The sequence below is a fragment of the Sapajus apella genome, unplaced genomic scaffold, assembly GCF_009761245.1.
Source record: "Sapajus apella isolate SASKATOON/1434 unplaced genomic scaffold, GSC_monkey_1.0 scaffold24, whole genome shotgun sequence".
NCBI lineage: Eukaryota > Metazoa > Chordata > Mammalia > Primates > Cebidae > Sapajus > Sapajus apella.
The window spans coordinates 11,657,582-11,683,694 of NW_022436964.1; the positions used below are offsets into that span (position 1 = coordinate 11,657,582).

General features: G+C 35.9%; 1 long non-coding RNA gene across 2 annotated transcripts; it reads left to right on the top strand.

The window, feature by feature from the left end:
- The first annotated feature begins 6,559 nt into the window (after positions 1–6,559).
- On the top strand, positions 6,560–21,484 carry LOC116559729. Of its 2 annotated transcripts, none has more exons than XR_004272590.1 (3): positions 6,560–6,591; positions 15,295–15,302; positions 21,077–21,484. It is a non-coding gene; the product is annotated as an uncharacterized LOC116559729 (long non-coding RNA). The 2 variants fall into 2 exon arrangements; XR_004272589.1 differs by lacking the exon at positions 15,295–15,302 and adding an exon at positions 19,081–19,086.
- The last annotated feature ends 4,629 nt before the right edge of the window (positions 21,485–26,113 follow it).

Sequence of the window (26,113 nt, forward strand, 5' to 3'; positions counted from 1 at the left end):
CTGAAAGCAGTGTTTGAGAATGCATGCTATGCCTAAAAATAGAACCAAGGGCACCCTCCATAAATTGGACAGCCCTATTAGTGAGCTTACTAATTTGGGTTGTGTTCATATACCAATAGTACATTTTAGTCATAATTTTATAGAGATAATTCTTTTTCTATCAATATATAAATGATATACTATGCTAGCTATATTTCATTCTCTGTAAACAATCATCCCAAATACCTGTGAAGTACATATTATGCCTAGCATACAGGTAGGAAGAGAAGGCTCTAAAAAGTAATGGATTATGACTAAGGACAAATAGTAAGATGATAAATGCATAGCTGGTCTTTAAGTAACTTTAGCTCTTTCCATTCCAACACAATTACTCTCTACTGTTGTATAACTTTTGACTAGTCTCAAAACATAACTAAAATACAAATGTATTTGTACATTGTTCATTTTTATTTTGGTTGTTAACGTTTATCAAAATTACCAATATATTTGAATTTATTTTAACAATATTATTTTCTATTTTTAACTGAAAAAGTTTTCTCCTTTTCCTTGCCTTTTGTAGAATGAATTCTTCCTTTTTCTTTCTATTGGTTTGGAAATCTGACATTCTTCTTCTATTTTTAGTGGTTACTCCTAAATGTTTAGATATACCTATTAGGGCAAATTTAAAAACTAATTAATTTCTTTTACTATTTTACTATGTGAACATCCCAGAATTTACTTAATAGTCCTCTATTAATTAACTTTAGATTATTTCAGTATTCCATAAGTTTTCAGTATTAAAAGAATTCTGTAACAAGTATCTCTCACTCTCTCTGAATATTATCTGCATATTTGAATGCCTGTGTGACTATTTCTATAGTACAGACCCTTAGCAATATGATTATGTCGGAAGTTATATTCATTGAAAATTTTGATAAATACTTCTAAATACTATCCAAAAAAAGATATATACAATTGTACTGACATTAAGAGTGTGTGGGCATACCCATTACCCTTTACCATCACCACTTCTTGCCCTCTTTCTCCTTCTCCTCATTTTTTCATTAATTTTTAATCTAGTGGCAAATAGAAAGTATCTCATTATTGGATACTTTGTTTTGAACTTTTTTATTATGGTAAAATATGTACCATACTTGTTTTGACCACTCTTAAGTATACTTTAACCATTTGTTAGTGGCATAAGATATAGCCACAGTGGTGTGTTACCATCACTTCCATTTGTATCCAAAACTTATCATCTCCAACAATAACTCCATACTCATTAAGCAATAACCTCATTCCTCCCCATTGCCTGTAGTAGCTTCTCTTCTACTTTCTGTCTCTATGAATTTGCCTATTGTATGTACCTTATGTAAGTGGAATTATATACTATTTTTCCTTTAGTGTCTAGCTTATTTCCCTAAGCATATTTTCTAGGTTCATCCCTCTTGCAGTGTGTATAAAAATTTCATTCCTTCTTTTAAAGCTCAGCCATATTCTATTGTAGGTATATACCTTTCATCCATTAATTGACACTTGACTGTTTCCTCTTTTTAGCTACTGCGAGCATGGATGTAAAAATATGTTTGAGTCCCCACTTTCATTTATGGGAGTATATATTCAGATGTATAATTGCATATCATATGGTAATTATATTATTAATTTTCCCAAGAACTGTATTACTGTTTCCATAATGGCTGTACCATTTTATGCTTCTACCAGCAAGATACAACGGTTCTAATTTCATCACATCCTCTCAAAAAGTTGTTATTTCCTTGTTTGTTTGTTTTTTAATAATAGCTATCTTACTTGATGAAAATAAGAAAATGTAATTTCTATTTTTCTTTTTTTTTTTTTCTGAGATGAAGTTTTGCTCTTGTCACCCTGACTGGAGTGCAGTGGTGCACAATTTTGGCCCACTGCAACCTCTGCCTCCAGGGTTCAAGTGATTCTCCTGCCTCAGCCTCCCAAGTAGCTGGGATTACAGGCACCTGCCACCACATCTGGCTAATTTTTTGGTTTTTTTTAGTAGAGATGGAGTTTCATCATGTTGGCCAGGCTGATCTCGAACTCCTGACCTCAGATAATCCACCTGCTTCCACTTTTCTAATGATTAGTGATGTTGAATATCTTTCCATAAACTTATTGGCCATTTATACATTTTCTTTGGAGTAATGGTGTGAAGTGGCATACACTGCCCATTTTTAGAAAGGGGCCTTTCAACTTAAGAAGTCAATTATCTTCATAAAAATAAGTTTTTAAGTAAATATAAAATTTTCTTACAGTTAAGAAAGTTTTCACAATAGAATAACCTATAATAATATTAAATCTGAGATAACAATTACTATTTCTCTTCATTCAGTATTTTACCATACTGGATATAAATTTATACACACACACACACACACACACACATGCATGCATTTGTATGTATAACGTTGGGCTCAAAAAACACACGAAAATATGACATTTTGACATGCTGAATGAAAGAAGCAGTCTCAAGGTCTCCCTCTGACCTTCTCCCACCTCCCTGTTTCTGAGACATCCTTTCTTTCCTGAAGCTGTGGGAGTGACTTTCTCTGAAATTTCCTTATGTGACTAAGAAAACTTTTCTTTCTTCCTTCCTACCTCCTTCCCTTCCTTTTCTTCCTTTCCTTTTTTCCTCTTTTCTTTCTTTTTTTTTTTTTTTCTTTCTTTTTTTTTTTAGAGAGACAGGGTCTTGTGCTGTTGCCCAGGCTGGAGTGCAATGGTGTAATCATACTTCACTGTAGCCTCAAATTCCTGGGTTCAAGCAATCATCCCACCTCACTTTTCCAAGCAGCTGGGACTAAAGGTGCACACATCTACACCATGCTATTTTTTAATCTTTAACTTTTGCAGAGATGGGGTGTAGCTATGTTACCAAAACTCTCAAGCTCCTGACCTTAAGCAGTCCTACAGCTTCCCAACATGCTGGGATTACAGTTGTGAGCCACCATGCGTGGCAGAAAGTTTCTTTTAAAAAGAAATGCAATTGTCTTAAGCCACCCTCCCTGGTAGCTCATCAAATAACCAGGAAAGATTAGCCACTCAAGAAGAGATTGGAGGACTTCACCAAGCCCCAACAAACTTTTATCTATTCTTTTGAGAACGGCTCCAGAAGGTTACCTTGGGAGACTTTATCTGCATGAAAAAATAGTCTTTGTTCACAATAAACTTCCACCCCTCAACTTACCACCATCTCCCCAGAGCTCAGAGAAACTTCATCCCAGAACATTGTTCCCCAGGACCATCCATTTCCACTAGAAATAATTTACCTACACATTTCTACTTCCTTCTCCCCTTAAGAAGGTTTTTAAATCTCAACCATCTGGTCTTTCTTTGAGTATTTATATTTTTTTGCACGCTTTGTTGACTTTTCTATTGTTAACCTGTCTTCAGTTAAAGGAGTATTGCCTGTGACCCTGAAGATGGGGAAGACAGTAAGTTTTGGATACAAACAGTAGTGATGGTAACACAACACTCCTGCAATATATATATACATATATATATATATGACAGGTAAAATATTTATTTAAAAGTAATAAAAGATCTTTGTTAAAAGTAAAATGTTTTGCTCTCTGAGAGGTACTGTTAAAGAAACCAAAAAACGTACCAACTTGGAGAAAATGTAAAACATATACCTGATAACTTGTATCCAGAATATATAAAAAGTTATAAGAAACAAATAATTAAAAATTCTCACTCATAGGTGGGTGTTGAACAATGAGAACACATGGACTCAGGGAGAGGAGCATCATACACTAGAGGCAGTTGGGGGTGGTAGGGGAGGGATAGTGGGAGGTGGGGAGGTGGGGAGGGTAGGGAGGGATAACATGGGGAGAAATGCTGGATATAGTATACACCTAAAGTAAAATAAAATTAAATTTAAATTTAAAAAAAAGTAATCAACCCAAATGTTAACAAATAAGTGAAAGATTGAAACAGACACTTAACTCAAGAAGAGATATTTATGGCAAATAAGAACAAGAAAATATGTTCACTATCACTAAACATTAAGGAAATGCAAACTAAAAGCACAATGGAATTCCTCTTTATACCACTAAAATGGCTAACATTAAAAAGACTGATAAAATCAAGCATTGATGAGGATGTAGAGCAACTCAAACTCTCATACATTTCAGACAGGAATGCAAAATGGTACATATATGTTAAAAGCTTTTCTAGTTCCTTATACAGTTAAACAGTCAATCAAGTGACCAATAGCTTAGCAATTTCACTCCTAGATATTTACCCAAGAGAAATGAACATATTTCCACATTAAGACCTATGTGTAATCTTTCACAGTTGTTTTATTCTTAATAGCCAAAAACTGGAAACAACCCAAATGCTCATTATCTGATGAATTAATGAACAAATTATGGTATAATTATACAATGGCATGCTAGTCTTCAAACAATCATACTATTGAAACACACTATAAACATGGATGATGCTAAAAATAATAATAAGGGAAAGAATGCAGACTAATATGAACACATAGTTCATGATTCCATTTATAGAAAATTTAAAAAGACAAAACAATAGTAACAGAATGGAAATCAGTGATTGTTACAGCTAGGGGCTGCAAGAGAAGATTAACTGTAAAAGGACAGGAAGGAACTTTTAGAGTGATGGAAATGTTATACATACTTTTTAGTGGCATAAGAATATATATATATTTCAAAACTTGGAGTATACAACTAAAAAGAGTGAATTTTATTGTTTGCAAACTATATTTCAATAAAGGTGATGAAAGCAATACCAGTACGTCTTCATATTTTTCTCCTGAAAAGTAACTATATACTGTGTAGACATGGGAATAGTAAGAAATTTACTTTTAGCATTTACCAAAAATTCTATTCATTCACTATGTCAAATGCTCTAATCTCAAACTTTGCAGAAAATTCTACTAATGGAAGAATAATTCCATAAGTATAATACTATTTAATAGTGGTTTCAAGGAAGAAAATTGTGAAGAGTAACTGCCATCCTCACAAAGTATTCTTTCCCAAATTCTGCAGAGCTTGTTCAATGCTTAGATGTCTGATAAAGAAGCTAGTCATCCTTAAATTTTTCCAATCAAGCTTACAAAGTCATAGCCCAGAGAGTTGCCTTTTTAAATTTTTTTTGGCCAACATATTTTTTTTTATAATTTAGTCAATATTTTAAAAACAAGAAGCTTTACATAAAATTTTGTGTTTTCTTGAAAGAAACTGGTAGAAAGGATATTTTATTTAAATAATTTTATGAGATCACACATATTATTGTATGACTGATTTTTATTTTGTAAGTTGCTTATTGATATTATTATTCAATTAAATTTGCTCTTTTCCTATAGATGGCTAAGAGTTCTTGTTATAAGAAATATTAGACTTCTAGTCTTTTGCTTCATGAATATTTTTCCCATTTGTTCTTTAAAACTTTTTCTTCCTTCATTGTTTAACTAAGGTTTTTTGTTTTTTGGGTTTTATTGGATGGAATCTTACTCTCATTGCCCAGACTGGAGTGCAGCAGTGCAATCTCAACTCACTGCAACCTCTGCCTCCCAGGTTCAAGCAATTCTCCTGCCTCAGCCTTCCAAGTAGATGGGATTACAGGCACCCACCACCACACCTGGCTAATTTTTGTGCTTTTAGTAGACACGGGGTTTCACCATGTTGGCTAAGCAAGTCCCGAACTCCTGACCTCAGATGATCCACCCACCTTGGCCTCCCAAAGTGCTCGGATTATAGTCATGAGCCACCATGTGTGGCCAAGTTTTTAATTTATGATATGGTTTGGCTCTGCGTCCCCACCCAAATCTTATCTTGTAGCTTCCGTAATTCCTGCCTGTTCTGGGAGGAAACCTGTGAGAGATAATTGAATCATGGGAGCAGATCTCTCCTGTGTTGTTCCTGTGATAGTGGATAAGTCTCATGGGACCTGATAATTTTATAAGAAGGAGTTTTCCTGCACAAGCTCTCTTTGCCTGCCACCATCTGTGTAAGATGTGACTTGCTTCTCCTTGCCTTCCACTGTGATTGTGATGCCTCCCCAGCGATGTGGAACTGTGAGTTCATTAAACCTCTTTTTCTTCCTGGTCTTGGGTATGACTTTACCAGCAGTGTGAAAACAGACTAATGCAGTAAATTGGTACCAGTCGAGTAGGGAACTGCTGAAAAGATACCCAAAAATGAGGAAGTGACTTTGGAATTAGGTAACAGAAAAGACTGAAACAGTTTGGCTCAGAAGAAGATAGGAAAATGTGAGAAAGTTTGGAACTTCCTAGAGACTTGTTGAATGGTTTTCCCCAAAATGTTGATAACTATATGGACAGTGAAGTGCAGGCTGAGGTGGTCTCAGACGGAAATGAGGAACTTGGGAACTGGAGCAAAGGTGATACTTGTTATGTTTTAACAGATACTGGTGGCACTTTGCCACTGCCCTAGAGATTTGCAGAACTTTGAACTTGAGGGAGATAATTTAGCATATCTGGCAGAAGAAATTTCTAAGAAGCAAAGCATTTAAGATGTGACTTGGGTGTTGTTAAAGGCATTCAGTTTTGTAAGGGAAGAAGAGCATAAAAGTTCAGAAAATTTGCAGCCTGACAATGTGATAGAAAATCCCATTCTCTGAGGAGATATTCAAGCTGGCTGCACAAATTTGCAAAGTAACAAGGAGCCAAATGTCAATCCCCAAAACAATGGGGAAAATGTCTCCAGGGTATGTCAGAGGTCCTCCCATCACAGGCCCAGAGGCCTAGGAGAAAAAAAGTGGCATTGTGAGCCAGGTCCAATGTCCCCATGCTGTGTACAGCCTAGGGACTTGATACCCTGAGTCCCAGCTTCTCTAGCGATAGATGAAAGGGGCAAATGTAGAGCTTAAGACATGGCTTTAGAGGGTACAAGCACCAAGTCTTGACAGCTTCAACACAGTGTTGAGCCTGTGAGTGCAAAGAAGTCAAGAATTGGGGTTTCAGAACGTTTGAATTTCAGAGGATGTAGAGAAATGCCTGGATTCCCAGGTAGAACTTTGCTGCAGGGGCAGGGCCCTCATGGAGAACCTCTGCTAGGGAGCGCAGAAGGAAAATGTTGGGTGGGAGCCCCCACACAGAGTCCCTACTGGGACATGGCCTAATGGAGCTGTGAGAAAAGGGCCACTGTTCTGCAGATCCCAGAATGGTAGATGCACTAACAGTTTGCACTGTGCACTTAGAAAAGCCACAGACACTCAATGCCAGCCCATGAAGGCAGCTGGGAAGGAGGCTGTACCCTCCAAAGCTACAGGGGCAGAGCTGCTCCAGATCATGGGAATCCACCTCCTGCATCAGCATGACCTGGATATGAGATGTGGAGTCAAAGGAGGTCATTTTGGAGCTTTAAGATTTAACTGACCTGGTAGATTTAGGACTTGCATGGGGCCTGGAGTTCCTTTGTTTTGGCCAATATCTACCATTTGGAATGACTGTATTTACCCAATGCCTGCTCCTGCATTGTAACTAGGAAGTGACTAACTTGCTTTTGATTTTACAGGCTTATAGGCAGAAGGGACTTGCCTTGTCTCAGATGAGATGCTGGACTGTGAACTTTGAGTTAATGTTGAAATGAGTTCAAACTTTGGGGGGACTGTTGGGAAGACAGATTGGTTTTGAAATGTGAGAACATGAGATTTGCAATGGACCTGGGGCAGAATGATACGGTTTGGCTCTGTGTCCCCACCCAAATCTCAACTTGTAGCTCCAATAATTCCACCATGTTGTGGGAGGGACCCAGTGGGAGATAACCGAATCATGGGGACAGGTCTTTTCTGTGCTGTTCTCATTATAGTGAATAAGTCTCAGGAAATCTGTTGGTTTTATAAGACGGAGTTTTCCTTTACAAGCTCTCTCTTTGCCTGCCACCATCCACCTAAGGCGTGACTTGCTCTGCCTTGCCTTCAACTATGACTGTGAGGTCTCCCCAGGCATGTAGAACTGTTAAGTCCATTAAACCTCTTTTTCCTTCTGGTTTCAGGTATGTCTGTATCAGCAATGTAAAAATGAACTAATATAATTTATATGTTGTCAAATACTTTCAAAGTTGAGACTGTGAATGATCTACCATTGTTATCTCACCCTGGACTCAGGACTAAACATGGCCATTTATGCTCTCTTCTTGTGTTTTCATTTTTGTTTAATATTGAAATTATGGCTGTGAAAAAGAAGGTAAAGAGCTAAATTTCCCCCAGTCCTCTAGGAGTCAATTCTGTTTTTCTTTTTCCTTTTTTCTTTTCCCTTTTCCCTTTAGTGGTTATAAGGCCATTTGTCTCAATAATCTTTATTGAATAATTCATTTTCTCATTGACTTTTTTTTTTTGGTTGGTAGGCTATTAATTACTGCCTCAATTTCAGAACCTGTTATTGGTCTATTGAGGAATTCGACTCCTTCCTGGTTTAGTCTTGAGAGAATGTATGTGTCCAAAAATTTATCCATTTCTTCTAGATTTTCTAGTTAATTTGCATAGAGGTGTTTATAGTATTCTCTGTTGGTAGTTTTTATTTCTACGGGATCAGTGGTGATATCCACTTTGTCATTTTTTATTTTGCCTATTTGATTCTTCTCTCTTTTCCTCCTTATTAGGTGGCTAGAAGTCTATCTATTTAATCTTTTAAAAAACAAGCTCCTGGATTCATTGATTTTTTTTTTTTGAAGAGTTTGTCATATTTCTATCTCCTTTGGTTCTGTTCCTATCTTAGTTATTTCTTATCTTCTGCTAGCTTTTGAATTTGTTTGCTCTTGCTTCTCCAGTTCCTTTGTAATGTTAGGGTGTCAATTTTAGATCTTTTCTGCTTTTTTATGTGGGTATTTAGTGCTATAAATTTTCCTCTAAACACTGCGTTAGCTGTGTCTCAGAGATTCTGCTATATTGTGTCTTTGTTCTCATCTTTTTCAAAGAACTTATTTATTTCTGCCTAAATTTTGTTATTTACCCAGTAGTCTTTCAGGAGCAGGTTGTTCAGTTTCCATGTAGTTGTGTGGTTTTGAGTGAATTTATTAATCCTGAGTTCCAATTTGATAGCATTGTGGTCTGAGACACTGTTACGATTTTCATTCTTTTGCATTTGCTGAGGGGTGTTTTATTTCCAATTATGTGACCAATTTTAGAATAAGTGTGATGTGGTGGCAAGAAGAATGTATATTCTGTTGATTTGGGGTAGAGACTTCTGTAGATGTCTTTAGTTCTGCTTGGTCCAGATCTGAGTTCACATCCTGAATATTCTTAATTTTGTTCTCATTGATCTGTCTAATATTAACAAGTGGGGTGGTAAACTCTCCCACTATTATTGTGTGGAAGTCTAAGTCTTTTTGTAGGTCTCTAAGAGCTTGCTTTATGAATCTGGGTGCTCCTGTATTGGGTGCTATATTTAGGATAATTAGCTTTTCTTGTTGCATTGATCCCTTTACCATTATGTAATGCCCTTCTTTGTCTTTTTTGATCTTCATTGGTTTAAAGTCTATTTTATCAGAGACTAGGATTGCACCCCCTGCTTTTTTTATACTTTCCATTTGCTTGGTAAATATTCCTCCATTCCTTTATTTTTAACATATGTGTGTCTTTGCACATGAGATGGTTCTCCTGAATAACAGCACATCAATGAGTCTTGACTCTTTATCCAATTTGCCAACCTGTGTATTTTAATTGGTCCATTTACATTTAAGGTTAATATTGTTATGTGTGAACCTAGGAAGACAGGCCAACACTCAAATTCAGGAAATACAGAGAACACAACAAAGATACTTCTCAAGAAGAGCAAGCTCAAGACACATAATCATCAGATTCACCAAGGTTGAAATGAAGGAAAAAATGATCCTGTCATTACAATGCTAGCTAGTTAATTTGCCTGTTAGTTGATGCAGTTTCTTCATAGTGCTGATGTGCTTTATGATTTGGTATGTTTTTGCAGTGGCTAGTACCAGTTTTTCCTTCCATATTTAGTGCTTCCTTCAGGAGCTCTAGTAAGGCAGGCCTGGTGGTGACAAAATCTCTCAGCATTTGCTTGTCTGTAAAGGATTTTATTTCTCCTTCACTTATGAAGCTTAGTTTGGCTGGATATGATATTGTGGGTTGAAAATTCTTTTAAGAAGGTTGAATACTGGCCTCCACTCTCTTCTGGCTTGTATGGTTTCTGCAGAGTGATCTATTCTTAGTCTGATGGGCCTCCCTTTGTGGGTAACCCAACCTTTCTCTCTGGCTGCCCTTAACATTGTTTTCCTCATTTCAACCTTAGTGAATCTGATGATTATGTGTTTTGGGGTTGCTCTTCTCAAGGAGTACCTTTGTGGTGGTCTCTGTATTTTCTGAATTTGAATGTTGGCCTGTCTTGCTAGGTTGGGGAAATTCTCCTGGATAATAACCTGCAGAGTATTTTCCAACTTGGTTCCATTCTCCCCATCACTTTCAGGCATACCAGTCAAACATACATTTGATCTTTGTTAATAGTATGTTTACTTATAAAAATTCTCATTTTTTAATATTTAGGATTTTATCTTTATTCTCTAGAGTCAACTGAGTATATCTTTGGGTCCAGTGAATTTACCCTAAAGTTTTGGTTCCCTTCAGAGAGTATATCTTTCTCAGAATTTAGCAAGGGGTGTCTTTTCTGACCTCCTATAGCTAGGCTTTTCTCTTTCTGTAATCTTCCTACTGTCTTTTTGATGAACTCTACATTCTGGTCTGAGTGATGATAGTTTTGACTCCCAGTAGAGGAAAATGACATGTAATTGAAATTACATGTCATTCCAATGAAAAACTCATGTAGGAATTATCCATGTTTTGAATACATTTTTGTAACTAGACATATATGGTACCTTCTTCTTAAAACAATGTTTTATAAAAACACCTTAAATATACTTACAGATGTATAACAAATATTAGAAATTTTTCTTATGATATATAAAGTTAGAAAAATAGTAGCTTGTTATAAAATGTAATCTCATTAGCAAAACTATAAAAAAGGATGTTCTATCCTTTTTTCAATATAAAGTCAAATATTTAATGGCTACTATGTTTGTTCATTTTTGCTCAATATCACTCTTTGTATTCTAGTCAAATTTCCTGATTTAACATAATTACTGAAAGAGATCCCCTAAAGAGATGTGCCTTATTGTAAAAAAGTTTGATTCTGTTTTAGCACTTTAAAATATTCAGTTTGACACTGACCCATATTTTTATTTGACCATGAAATATTTGCATTGCACATTATACTATGAAAAATATTCCTTTCTACATATCAGTATATGTTGTGTGAAAGAAAATATACATTATATGCCTCAAACAAGTCGTTAAACCTTTATAAAATTAAAATGAACATTTGTACATGAAAGTTCACTTCCCAAACATGGTGACACTGAAGTAGTATTGAAAGGAATCATAAATGCCTGATTTAGAAAGAAAATAAACATTCTTTTCTTGAGAAGGTAATGACTCAAGGAATTGATACTCCCCTCTAGGTCACAGTTTGAATCCAATCAAGGTAGAAATTGATTGGAAGTTGCTGCCATCTCACATGTATATAGCGAGCTATGTGTATTAAGTTGCTGGTTACAATCCTAATAAAGAAGAGTCAATGTCCTAAAAGTTGCCACTGCAATGAGAATTAATTGGTAGAATATTGGCAGAGAGTATGCTAAAATGGCAATCTTTCAGCCTCTCAATGTAACTAGTTAGAGACAAATGGAGAAAGTGGCAAGTGCCATTTTCTATTCTTCCAGCAACAGAAAGCCCAAAACAGAAGGAAACCACCTCCATTAATTCATCAAATCTTGGGCCAAATGTCATAGCTATGAGAAAAAGAAGTAATAGAAAAATGAAGTTCTGTTGATTTTAGAAAAGTTGCAGGCTTTGTGTCTTGATGGCTTATATTTTAGTAGGGGAAATATACACAGACAACTATAGAATAAGGAAGAAAGATATATGTGCCTTCAGAAAGAATAAATAATTTCCTCTTCCCAGCACTCGGAGAAGTGACATGAGGAGATTTGGGTAGATGGAGAAGTAAAGGGGCAACACAAAAATGAACCAAGAAAATCTATTTTCATTCACTCTTCTAATAAGCCATCAATTTATTCAACTTATTAATTCTTATTCTTCGGATTATTAAATTTATGCTCAAAAATCAATTTGACATACTATTTTGAATGTACACCTCATATTAATTATAGACTTCATAATAATAAAGGTATAAATATTACTGCATCACACTTTCATTCTACATGGCATCTCAAAACTGAAAGAAACCAGTTCAGGTGGAAGCCAGATTCTAGCAAATAAAAATAATAATCTTTTAAGACACTATGCCTAAAACACACATTCACCAAAATAAACACACTGTATAAAACATAACTAAAAATTAGTTTCATTCTGTACCACTGAATTTTATCAGTGGAATTTTTATAAATACTAGTGTGTAGTAAAAGCATCAAAATGATTGTTCACTTATTTCATGTGCTGTACAAAACATTTTCATTAACTGGGTGACTTTTTTATGATAAGGAAAACCAATTTTTCACCATAGTGAATTATCAGATATATTTCAGTTTGGAGTAAGTAGCGAATCTTAGTAATCAAAAGACTATATACTATAAGGCAAGTAATTTTTTATAGTCAAAATGTAAAGACATAATACAGTTAAGAAATAATTAATATAAGATTCCAGGCGTTGTGGCTCATGCCTGATACTTTGGGAGGCCAAGGAGGGTGGATCATGAGGTCAGGAGTTTCAGACCATCCTGGCCATCATAGTGAAACCTCGTGTCTACTAAAAATACAAAAATTAGCTGGGCATGGTGGCGCATCCCTGTAGTCCTAGTTAATCTGGAGGCTGAGGCAGGAAAATAGCTAGAACACGGAAGGCAGATGTTGCAGTGAACTGAGATCATGCCACTGCACTCAGCCTGGCAACAGAGTGAGATTCCATCTCAAAAAAAAAAAAAGGATTAATATGAGACCTAAATAGAGTTAGCATCATACCTAATAGCAAATTTGAACTTTCTTTTTTAGATTATTAATTTGTCCCCTGGGTAAGAAAAAGTTGAAAGTTGAAATCTACTTCCATTTACAACTAAATTAATATGTAACCAGAATAAGAGATCAAACCTCTCAGAAACAGATTGTCATCTATAAAATTGAATGGAAGAGAATTATAACAGAAGAGCAGTTTTCAGAATTTGTTTAAAAAGTTAAACTCACTTTTTTCACAAAAAAAAATCTTAATTGAATCTCATAAGTATAATTCAGATAAACAAGTACTGTCTGCAGTTCAAGGGAGGAAGAATCCTTCCTGACGCTGTACTACCTAAGGTACACTAGCAGATGAAAACACTATTCTTGATAATGTGAAGAAATTTCAAAAGAAAAATAGTATTTAAAATTTCAAAAAGAAAAAATGTACAGTCAGGAATTTTAGGAGAAAAAGGATCATTATTGGCAAGTTGAGCAGAATAGTGTTATTTGCTTTACAGGATTTTTAGGAGAGTCAATAAAACAATGTATGCAAAACACATGACCTGAAGTTTGGCAAACTCATGGATGGTCAATAAACAATTGCTTCTTCTCTCCCTTCTTCCACATGTTTCAATCCCATCATTATTCTGCAGCATTATAACTTAAGCAAGATTTCTACTTGCAAATACTAATTGCTTTCAGTGAAAACACTAAACCTTGCATTCTCAAAGAAAGCAGTATTGCTTCTAAAAGTGCAAAAGTTCGTTATTGATAGATGAAAACAACCATGTTTTTCATGCCTAAAACACAGGTATACATAAACATAAATAGAGTATATGTGTGATATTGTTTCATAAATTGACAATTAGGAAAAAAATATGCAAAATGTTCCTTAGAAAGGTGACCAAGGAGAAAAGGTTAAAAAGCACTGGATTAAATAAACAATTAGAAGTTGCATACAGAGAAACACAAAACTGATCTTAAATCAGATGAATGTTAATTCATACTTTTACCCTTATCTACTAAATGCATACTATGTGTAGAACAATATATTCAACATTGTAAGGAATAAAAAGATATGTAGCATAGTCCATGAACTCAAGACACTCAGAATTTATCACTAAATGTTAACAGCATCAAATGGTACAAAGGTTCAGGAGTTCAGAGAAAAAAGTTATTTTCTTACTAGAGTGATCAGAAAGCTTTTGGAGGAGATGGTTCATCAGCTGACTTTTGAAAAAGTATGCCTTAAATGGTGAGAAATAGAGCTGCAACATTGCAGACTGGGAAAATGGCATAAGCATAGGCCTAAACATAGGAACAAATAGGAAAAATAAGTAATAGTACAGGATGACTAGGAATGATCCAGAAGAAGGCCAAAGTAGAGAGCTGGGATTTTATATGATAGAGAATGAAAAACCAAGATGAGCTTGAAGAAAACATGCCTGGAGCTGGCAGGCCATTAAGAGGCTACTCCTACCATGACTATTTAGGAATGAAATAAAAACTTGAGTCCAAAGATGATAGCAATGGAAATGCTGAAGACTCCAGAGAACTTAGTATCCTATTAGATGTACGGATGAGGAGAAGGACTATGAAAGGTAGACGTGAAGAAAACGTAAGACCTCAACTCTGCATGACTATGATATAAAGGTTGGTGCAAGTGTAATCAGTTTTCTCAATTAAAAGTAATTGCAAAAATTGCAGTTATGTTTGCACCAACCTCTAGTTGCATCCCCTTTATAATTCACCATGGTTTCTCACTGTATTCTTGTCCATAAAAACCAGATTTATTTACAAGATGAGAAAAGAGAATCTTTTTTTGCTAGGTCAGGCTGGATAAACTCTACAGATCACACCAATAGTCATCAACAATGACTATGTCTACATACAGGAATCCATGTTCAAGACCTGAAGAAAAATATCAGCATATTCCCCCCCAAAAAATATAAAATTTTCTCTTATTTTTGCATAGGTTGCCACAGAAATTTACTGTAGGAATAAACTCCCACAGTAAATAGACAGCATTCACAGTATGTGAAGTCACCTGATGGATTAAAAAAATTCTAATGATCTATTTTAAATAAATAATTAAACCCATGATCAAACTTCATAATATGTACCCATATTATAAATGCTCCCATGTATAGTGGGACACATGCAATAACAAATGGTGGTATTTAGAAAATGCATACTGTATTTGTCTGTTTTCATGCTGCTGATAACGATATACCCAAGACTGGGTAATTTATAAAGAAAGAGAGGTTTAATGGATGGCTGGGGAGGCCTCACAATCATGGCGGAAGGTGAAAGGTACATCTTACATGGCAGCAGGCAAGAGAGTATGAGAGCAAAAGGGGAAACCCCTCACAAAACCATCAGATCTTATGACACTACCACAAGAACAGTATGGGGGAAACATCCTCCATGATTTAATTATCACCACTGGGTCCCTCCCACAACACATGGGAATTATGGGAGTACAATTCAAGATGAGATTAGCGTGGAGACACAGCCACATCATATGACATACCTTATCTCAAATTATAGTCGTTACCCCTTTATCCATAGTTTTGCTTTCTATAGTTTCAGTTACTTATGGTAAATAGGTCCAAAAATGCTTGTAGGTCAATACAGTACAAGAAGATATTTTGAAAGAGATTACATTCACATACCTTTTATTACAGTATATTATTACACTGGTCTTATTTTGTTCATTAGTGTTGTTAATCTTTAATGGTACCTAATTTCTAAATTATACTTTAATCATAGGTATGTACATAGAGGATAAGCATAATGTCTGTATATATATGTATATATGATATATATATATGGTGCATGCATGCGTGTGTGTGTATATATATATACACATATGTATATATGTGTGTGTACACATATATATATACATATATATGTATATATATATGTATATATATATGGGGGTTAGTACTATACATGGCTTCAGGCATCTACTAGTGGTCCTGGAACATTTCCCTGCAGATAAGGGGGGACTATGGCATTTAGGTCATTTTAAATTAAAGAACTAGTAAATGATGACAACAATGTAATCTACTAAATTACTTTACATGGGTACCCTTGAGCTATATGCAATAGTAAAATAGATGCCTTACTTGTGTCCAGATACAATAATTAGTTGAAAAAGATAAATTCACTAGACAATATCGGCTATAAAATAGAACTCATAAGAAAACAGAAAATATTTTCTGGCCCCCCAAATTGCTTGAACCCACCTAAACAATAGCTCTTCTATATTATAGATAGTGAAATAAGGCTCATAGGAGTAGATGACTGAGTTTATTGCCTCCCAAAATACAAAATGAAGCAGAAACCTGAAATGAAAAAGTAGCGGCAGATGGTTTCAGATATAGAGAAATAGTTTTCAAACTACTAGGACATAAATCTCTTAAAGATGACAAAGAAAAAGACAGGAATAAGTCTTATTTGCTTTTTCATCTCATATTCTTATTCTGTTCATTTTCTCTACTAATCTAAAATATGATGATATTTGAATAAAGTAACATCCAGTATATTATATGTATTCTTCCAACATTTTATCAATTTGCATTACTGGAAAGGTTGCAAGCATCACTGAAAAAAAAATAGAGAGAGAAAAATTACTTCTGTACTAGCTATCATTATCTAATGGTGGATAAATCTTCTGTCTAGATTACATACAATTTATTGTATGTACAGAAAAATGAAATAGGTTTATTCACAGGTGTAATCATGAATATTGACACTGATCTATGGTGTGCACCTGGCACGATTCTCACAGACCTATCCTTCTCGAATGACAAATCATAAGTTTGTCCTGTAATTTATAACAGGCCAATTACTTCTAGCCCAACCAGTACCATTAGCTCAGTGTGTGACACACTGCACACACTGTACATTGACAATGGCTCTGGATGCTCCCCTTCTGAGCACAAGAGGACTGTGAAACATGCTGAGCAAATAAAGTTGATTTGAGACTTTATCAACCTTTAACCCATGGCTTATACTCAATTCTCAATTCCTTTTTCATTACATATTAAACTTTTTTACAAGAAGTTCCCAGCCTGCATTCTTGACTAAAGCCCAGGCTGGCTATCCTAGTCTCATTACTCTGTTCAGTGTGATGAACACAATTGAGACAACCAGTACTGAGTCTATCTCCCTCCCCACACCCAGTCTTTGTTGGTGGAAGAGTTGCAACTACCTGCTTGACTTCAAAGGAACAAAGGTGTTTCACCTTCAGGAATTCGTTTCACAACAATTCAACTTTTAACTGCTCTCTCCACAGTTCACTGACCTTTCCACTTAGTCCAACAAGCGAGTAGCAACTCTACCTTACAATCTTTTTTTTTCTTTTTTGCACAGATGTTTGTAAGAAGACACTTAAGGATCATTTAAGTCCTGACTGTTTTTTAATAGTTCTTAGTCTACTTAAAACTCTGTGAGCTTGGAAGAATTATTCCATCATTTCTAACTCTCAATTTCTTAACAAACTGATAATACTGGATTAAAAGTTACTCAGCTTTAAATGTAAGCATAAATGAGAACTTTAAGAACAATAAAGGGAACACTGGAAAAGAATGGGGAAAGAAAGAATTATTAAGCAAATGAGATTGACACAATTGGCATTTGGTAAGGAAAAAAAAAGCATGCCATACAATAATAATTAGGATAATAAAAATTAGGCATATACTTTTAGAGCTGAATAAGCATTCAATAAACATTTGAAGCTTAGTGTTATGATTTCCATACATATAATTAATAGTAACTAGGTATTAACAATTATCCAAGAAAAGATTATGAAAGAAAAAGAAGACAGCAGAGTGAGTGGGATAGAATTAAGATTACTCTTATTTCTTTATATTACTTCTTACTAACTTTGACATAATTAGTTCCATTTTCATTGAAGTAAAATAGCATCTGAGCACAACAAAGTATTTTTTTTTTTTTTTGAGTTGGAGTTTCACTCTGTTGCCCAGACTAAAGTGTAACAGCACAATCTCGGCTCACTGCAACCTCTGCCTCCCAGGTTCAAGTGATTCTCCTGCCTCAGCCTCCCGAGTTGCTGAAATTCAGGTGTATACTACCACATCCAGCTAATTTTTGTGTTATTAGTTGAGATGGGGTTTCACCATGTTGGCCAGGCTGGTATCCAACTCTTGACCTCAGATGATCCACTCACCTTGGCATCCCAAAGTGCTGGGATTACAGGCATGAGCTATTGCACCTGGCCAAAACAAAGTATCTTATTATGAAAGATTTGTACTTCTGGAATTTTCACATATATTCTGAATTTGTTTGATTATGTTTTTTGGAGAGAAGCATCAAGATGTATAGTCCACAAATACCTCAAAAAAAGAAAAAGAAATTCTTATAGTGCAAAAAATATGAAATAGATCAATATACTTAAACACTGATATTTCTCACTTTTTGTCAGGAAAATTTCAACTCAAAAACTGTAAAAATGAACAACTTATTGCAGAAGTGGAACGTATGTCATATTTTTAAAATCCATGGATCAAAGTGTAGTACTTTTAATCGTAAGATTAAAACCTCAATAGGGGTTCAAATAGCTTCCAAGTATTTAACAACATAATAACAGCCTGAATTAAATCATATTTTTCCAACTCTATTTTGAATGAAATATGACCAGGCCTAAAAAGCTGGCAACATTGAACTATTGACAGACAATATATCAGACAGCTGACATTTCATTTCCGCCATGGAACTAATGACCGTATCCATTCCATATCATATCTATCTCTCATAAGGCCAAAACCAAATCCATTGCTGCAAATTAATGCTGTCATTATGACATTTACATGTCAATAATTATTCAAGCTTGACTAAATCCCAAAGACCGTACTGAATTGTTGAACACTGCTTATCCACTTTAGATTGGTTCTAAGTCAACTAACTCTTTGCTAGAGAAAAGTATATATCAGATTGTAAAATAATTTCAAGACATAAAGCCTACCGGCAAACCTTAAAGATACTGGATATGCATATCATTAGAAGGTATATAGGATATGTGAGCTACTTCTGAGGAATTCCAAACTCTGTATCTAATAACATATATTTGACATATAGTATAAGCGTTTTAAGTCAATAGTCTTCTTTATTGATTTTGTTTACGTTTCAGACAAGCATATTTTATCATGCCTCACAAACTCAGAGGAGGGAAAGATATTCTAGAAATCATCTACATCAATAAGAATAGCATAGGTAATGCTCTGGCAACGAATTACAGAAGAACATCATTGCTTAGCACGGTGAAAGTTTATCATTCAAGCAAAGCCTAGACGACCCTCCAGGGCAGCTGTCCTCCATGAGGTTTAGCATTTCAGATGCCTTCAGTTTTATGGCACCTCTACCTCAATAAATGCTTCCACAATCCCAGTGGAGGGGGAGAATAGCATGGGCTGAAGCAGCTAATACTCATCACTTCAGATTTTGCGTCATTACTCAAATAAATCAGTACCACTCCTAACTTCAAGGGGACATCATTGCATTCCAAAATGGTGCAAAAAGCAGAAACATCAGCAGGGAAGCAAGGACTAAGAATTTTTACTACATCGTCTAATTCAATACTTTCATTTTCTGACTCATTATAATGAGACTCCAACCAAGGTAATAATATTAACGAATAACAGAGACGAAATCATAACATTGTTCCCTAATAGACTATCAAATTAGAGTATCATGAAAATTATGTCTCAATCTGGATTGATAATAATTGAGAATATTGTTACACTTTTTTTTTTTTTTGACTGAGGTACTAAAGCAGGAATCCAAAGTGAATGTTTTACAAGTGAAAATCATCCAACATTATGGTATCTTCCACGTAACCCCAGAAGAGTAACCACAAGCACAGATAATGGTAATTACACTGGAGTATATTAGTAAATCCCTAACAGGTTATATCAAGACTGTGCTTCTGTTTCTGTTATAAAATAACTTCACTATATCCTAGGTAGGACCAGACATGGTTCTAAATGATTGAGTTGCTTCCACCCAAACATTCTTAATACTTACCATAAAGTCTCTTAAGAATAGTAAATAAATAGTATAATTTACAGACATAATCCAGGCTTTTAGATGTTTAGAAGATTCCAGACATGTTGTTTAATCTGGAAGCAAAATCAGGTGATTATGATGGTGGTTACATTTTCTTTGCATAAACATCACAAAACTATTTAGACTTAAAGTTAATCTGAGTAAAATAGGCTAACTAAACCTAAAGTGAATATATTTGACAGAAAAACCAAATATTGTTAACATAGTTTGGCTGTGCCCCCACCTAAATCTCATCTTGAATTCCCACATGTTGTGGAAGGAATCTAGTGGGGGGTAATTGAATCATGGGAGCAGGTCTTTCCCATGCTGTTCTCATGAATATAATGAATAAGTCTCACAAGATCTGATGGTTTTATAATGAGGAGTGTCCCTGCACAATCTCTCTTTGCCTGCTACCAGCCATGTAACATGTTGCTCCTCCTTACTTTCCACCATTATTGTGAGGCCTACCTAGTCATGTGGAACTGTAAGTTCATTAAATCTTTCTTTTGTAAATTGTCAAGTCTTGAATATGTCTTTATCAGCAGCATGAAAACAGAATAATTCAGTAAATTGGTATGAGTAGAGAGGGGTGTGGCTAAAAAGAGATCCCAAAATGTGGAAGCAACTTTGAAACTGAGTAACAGGCAGAAGCTGTAACAGATTGAGAGCTCAGAAGACAGAAAAGTGTGGGAAAGTTTGGAACTCCCTAGAGACTCATTGAAGACATTGCCCAAAATGTTGATAATTATGAAAAATGAAATCCAGGCTGAGGTGGTCTCAGATGGAAATGAGGAACTTCTTGGGAACTGGAGAAAAAGTGACTCCTGTTATGTTTTAGCAAAGAGACTGGCAGCATTTTGCCCTTGCCCTGGAGATCTGTGGAACTTTGAACTTGAAAGAGATGATTTAGGGTTACTGATGGAAGAAATTTCTAAGCAGTAAAGCATTCAAGAGGTGGCTTGGATGCTGTTAAAGGCATTCAGTTTTAAAGGGGAAACAGTGCATATATGTTTGAAAAATTTACACCCTGGAAATGCTATAGAAAATAAAATCCCATTATCTGAGAAGAAAGTCAAGCCAGCTGTAGAAATTTACGTAAGTAACGAGCAGCCAAATGTTAATCCCCAAGACAATCGAGAAAACCTCTCCAAGGAATGCCAAAGACCTTGGTGGCAGCACCTCCCATCATGGGTCTGGAGGCTTAGGAGGAAAAAATGATTTTGTGAGCTGGGCCCAGTGTCCGTCTGCTGTATGCAGTCTAAAGACTTGGTGCCCTGAATCCCAGCCACTCCAGCCATGATTAAAAGAGGCCAAGGGACACCTCAGGCTGTTGCTTCGGAGGGCAGAGCCACCAAGCCTTGGCAGCTTCCATGTGGTGTTGAGCCTACAAGTGCACAGAAGTCAAAAATTGAGGTTTGGGAAATTCTGCCCAGATTTCAGAGGATGTATGGAAATGACATAGATCTCAGGCCCTGGCTTCAGAAAGTATAGCACATAGCCTTGGCAGCTTCCATGTGGTAGTGAGCCTATGAGGGCACAGAAGTCAAGAATTGGGGTTTGGGAACCTCCACCTACATTTCAGAGGATGTAAGGAAAACCCAGGATGCCCAGGAATAAGTTTGCTACAGGGGCAGGGTGCTCATGGAGAACCTCTGCTAGGGTAGCAGAGAAGGGAAATGTGGGGTTGGAGGCCCGACACTGAGTCCCTACTGGGGTACTGCCCAGTGGACCTGTGAGAAGAGAGCCACCGTCCTCCAGACCTCAGAATGGTAGATCCACCAACAGTCTGCACCATGTGCCTGGAAAATCTGCAAACCCTCAACACCAGGCCATGAAAGCAGCCAGAAGCAGGGGCAATATCCAGCAAAGTCACAGGAGTGGAGCTGCCCAAGGCCACGAAAGCCTACCTCTTGCATCATGAAGTCAAATTAGATAATTCTGGAGCTTTAAGATTTGACTGCCCTGCTGGATTTGGGATTTGCATGGGGCTTGGAGTTCCTTTGTTTTGGCCAATTTCTCCTATTTGGAATGGGTGCATTTACCTAATGCCTGCATCTCCATTGTATCTAGGAAGTAACTAACTTGCTTTTGATTTTACTGGATCATAGGTGGAAGGGATTTGCCTTATCTCAGATGACACATTGAACTGTGGACTTTTCAGTTAATGCTGACACGAGGTGAGACATTGGGGGACTGTTGAGAAGGCATGATTGACTTTGAAATGTGAGGACATGGGATTTGGGAGGGGCCAGGAGTGGAATGATGTGGGCTGTTATGACCCAAATCTCATCTTGTGTTCCTATATGTTGTGAGAGCAATCTGGTGGGAGGTAACTGAATCATGGGAGCAGGTCCTTCCCATAGTGTTTTTATGATAGTGAAAAAGTCACACAAGATCTGACGGTTTTAAAAAGGGAAGTTTCTCTGCACAAACTCTATTGTCTGCCACCATATGAGATGTGCCTTTCACCTGCCAACACAATTGAGAGGCCTCCTTAGCCTTGTGGAACTGAAAGTCCATTAAACCTCTTTCTTTTGTAAATTGCTCAGTCTTGTATATGTCTTTGTCAACAGCGTAAAAATGGACTAATACATATAACTAAACCTAAATTGAATATGTTTCACAGAAAACCAAATATTGTCATCAGTAGTAAGAACTAAAATTTGCAACTTGGATTCTACTCTCTTAAAACATACACAATTGGATGAAGAGCTGAGGTCCCCTTTAAAAAATTAACTGTATTATTTGCATAAAAATGCTATCACAATTATCTCAATCTGTAGAAACAAAGGCAGGCATGCAAATGTTACTCATCTACTTACTTGTTTCATCAATATTACCAATGTCCATTAATTTTTACTCTGAAAGTCCAAAGGCATCAAAAAAATTACATATAGTGAATTCTAGAAAGACATCTATTTCTTAGGAATAAGGCCTCTCATTCTCCAAAGTCAGTTTTGAAATCCCAAATTCCTTGTAGTGTGGTAATAACAGCAAGTCTATAATAATGCAAAAACCCACTGAGACTTTTGGAAAACTGCTGTGTTCAACAGATATGCTTGTAACATTGCTGTCAGTTGAATACCACCCTCCTATTACACTCCCTGGCCCTGATATTTCATAGGAGTCTGAAGGATTTAAGGTCATGTAGTAGACATTATGGAAGGTATAAAATTAAATAAGCTATAACATCAAACCTTAATTAAAATAGAAACTTTATAACTTATCAATAAAATAAGAAAAAAGGCTAAGTGTCTGCTTGATTCTTACCCGATTATTTATTGTTTTATTTTAACTAGAATCACTTTTGTTTGTTCCTCACTCCCAAAAAGATGTTAAGGATGTCCATTACCAAAAGTAAACAAATACTGTGCCAAAACTGCATTTGGGCTTTGGTGAAGCAAAGTTGCAATTTTACTCAAGAATATGCCTTTTTCTTATTCTTGGGCAATCAAAAGGGCACAGTGTAGTGGGGACAGAACAAAAATAACTGCTAATGCTAAGCTCTGACTTCATGGTGAAAGAGACAGCCATGTAAATTGCTAAAGCAATTAGGAAAATATTCTTCTTCCTCCAGGTGTGTTTATGATTCATTGTTGTTGGGACGTGTTTGTGTGTACGATCCAGCAGTTACCTTGTATATATGTGATGAATTAACAAACACATTTACAACTCATGCTGGTGGTGATAACTTTAAGTGGACTTGTGTTGGAATACTCACTTCTACCCTGGACTATTTAATAAAATGTGCTTCTATCCCCAGACTGTCCCTAGAATGTCAAAGTGCTGTTGACTAAACACTCTAAGTTGGAGAAACCTATTGTGTACTGACAATGGGTGTGGGAAAAGGGAAGGGTTGCTTACTAAAGGTACAACAATCATTAAGGATAAAGGATGAAGTCTCCCATAAAAAAGAAAATAACAGTAAAGCACAGGGCAAGGCATAAAGAAAGGGGTGTGTTTCATTGTTGCTGTTTCCCTTGTTCTCATTGTCTTTTTTTGTGAAACACATACCTGAAAGCATTAAGGTTATGAAGTGAGATATACCTGCGAGTGGACACTTCTAAAGGGGTTACTAAGGGCCCTTTTCTCTAGGCTGTGGAGAAAGTCCTATTTAGGATGTACTTTGCAGTTTCCTTTCCCTATTTGCTGGGTTTTGGTCTGTGAAAGTTTGCCTTTATTTACACTCAATGCTCTTCAGTTGTGTTTTTATTCAGAGAAAAATCAATACAGAAGTCTACAAAAAAAATTGCACTGGACCAGTTAAACAGTCAAGGAAGACTTCAATCAAGACTATCATAAGAAGAAAGAGGTTGAACTCAACTCCTTTAAACAAAAAGCAGAAGAGTTTTCCAGCTAAGGTGAGCTAGTGGAAAAGTACTGGGGGATCTTAGAATGAGGTTCAGCAATATGATAAGGTCATCAACACTTACCAAAGAAAGTAGTCTTTTACCTTCCCACAGAAATGGGATGTGATCTCTTAGATCTTTTCTGATGTTTACATTTCAAAGGGATGGCTCTCAAGTCCTTGAGAAGTTCTGGGTTATAGAAGACTTTCATCTCAAAGGGTCAGAGAAATAATTTATAACTGCAAATTGTCTACAGTAAATGCTCCAAGAAAAGGGAATTCAGAAGACAATATAGTCAGGAGTAAAGCTTTTTAAAGTTTAGTCAAGATGAGGGAAATCTTAAGGCTAACTTGGTCAGAAGTTCAAGGATAGGAGGTGTGGCCCATCTTCATATACCTCTCCATTGTCAAAGGTGAATTGAATGCAGGTTTCAGGCAGTAACTGGCAGCAAAGTGAGCTTGTCACAGTAACACCAGGGGCAATGAAAAGGCACCAGGGGATTATGGAGAAGCCTTAATATCTTATCCTAGAAGAAATATAATCACCTTTCTGAATATTTTCTAGAAGGAAACTAGCTCTTGGGAAGGGTTTGAATGACAGCTGCTCACTTTCTTCATGTACACACCATAACTTGCAATGTTTTGCTTTTATTTGCTTATTAATCTCTCATAAGACTACCAACATCATAAAGAAAGTAATAAGAAGCTAATTTTTTTATTTAAAACCATATAATCAACACCTAAAAGAGGATATGCATTAAAACAAGAAGGGGATGAGAGGCAGTGAGGAAGTCAGGACTCACCATCCACATTTTCAGCTCTTTCTACCAACTTGAATGTAGAATCTTTAACTCACAAGACATCTCCACTTGATTATTTTTGTTTAAGCTCTCACTTGCTGAACTGATTCTTTTCCATTTTCCCCTTTTTTTAGTTAACTATAGAAAGACTATGGAGAAAGAATAAAGGAATCAGCTTTATATGTTAAACATGAGTGGTATGCTAGGGTCTTGTCTTACCAGCCTGCAAGAAGGGATTGTGTGACTCTCTTGCCAACTCTTCCCTCAGTGACATCATATTCATAGCTTCCAGTTAGTCATGTTGTTTTATATTACCCCACAGAAACTAATAAGCACTACAAATCAGAGTCTTGTTTCTCTGAAGACAGTTGTTAAACATTTACCACAATACTTCTGTAACCCCTGGCCTATAGCTAAGATATTAAACAGACAATTATTACATAAAAAAAAATCTGAAACAGGAGGAATAGAGTGAGGGAAAAACCAACAAGTATTGAGACATTATATATTTTCTAATTTAAACCTCTCAATAACTGGAGAAATAAGTATGATTATTATTAAACTTCAGGAGGGACTGGGAAACTGGGAGACTCAAAAGAGATAATGTTTTCCAACTATAAAATAATATATTATGTAATTAAGATTTAAAACCAAGTCTTTCTCTCCTCATGTCTTTGTTCTTTCCATATATTATGCTTCCTAAAGCAGAATTTCTTGGTACTTCAAACTACTTAAGGAAAACTATGTAAGGGATACACGACTCTAAGTTTACTTTGAAAAAAGTCAGATTCAGAAATGTTTAAATGTTTTTATATTGATTAATAAAGTGATTATTTACAGATGCCAAATGCATGCTTTGTTATTCATATTATAATTTAAAATAAACCTCTGAATATGATTTTCAATTATAGATGCCCTATATCTGCTTTTC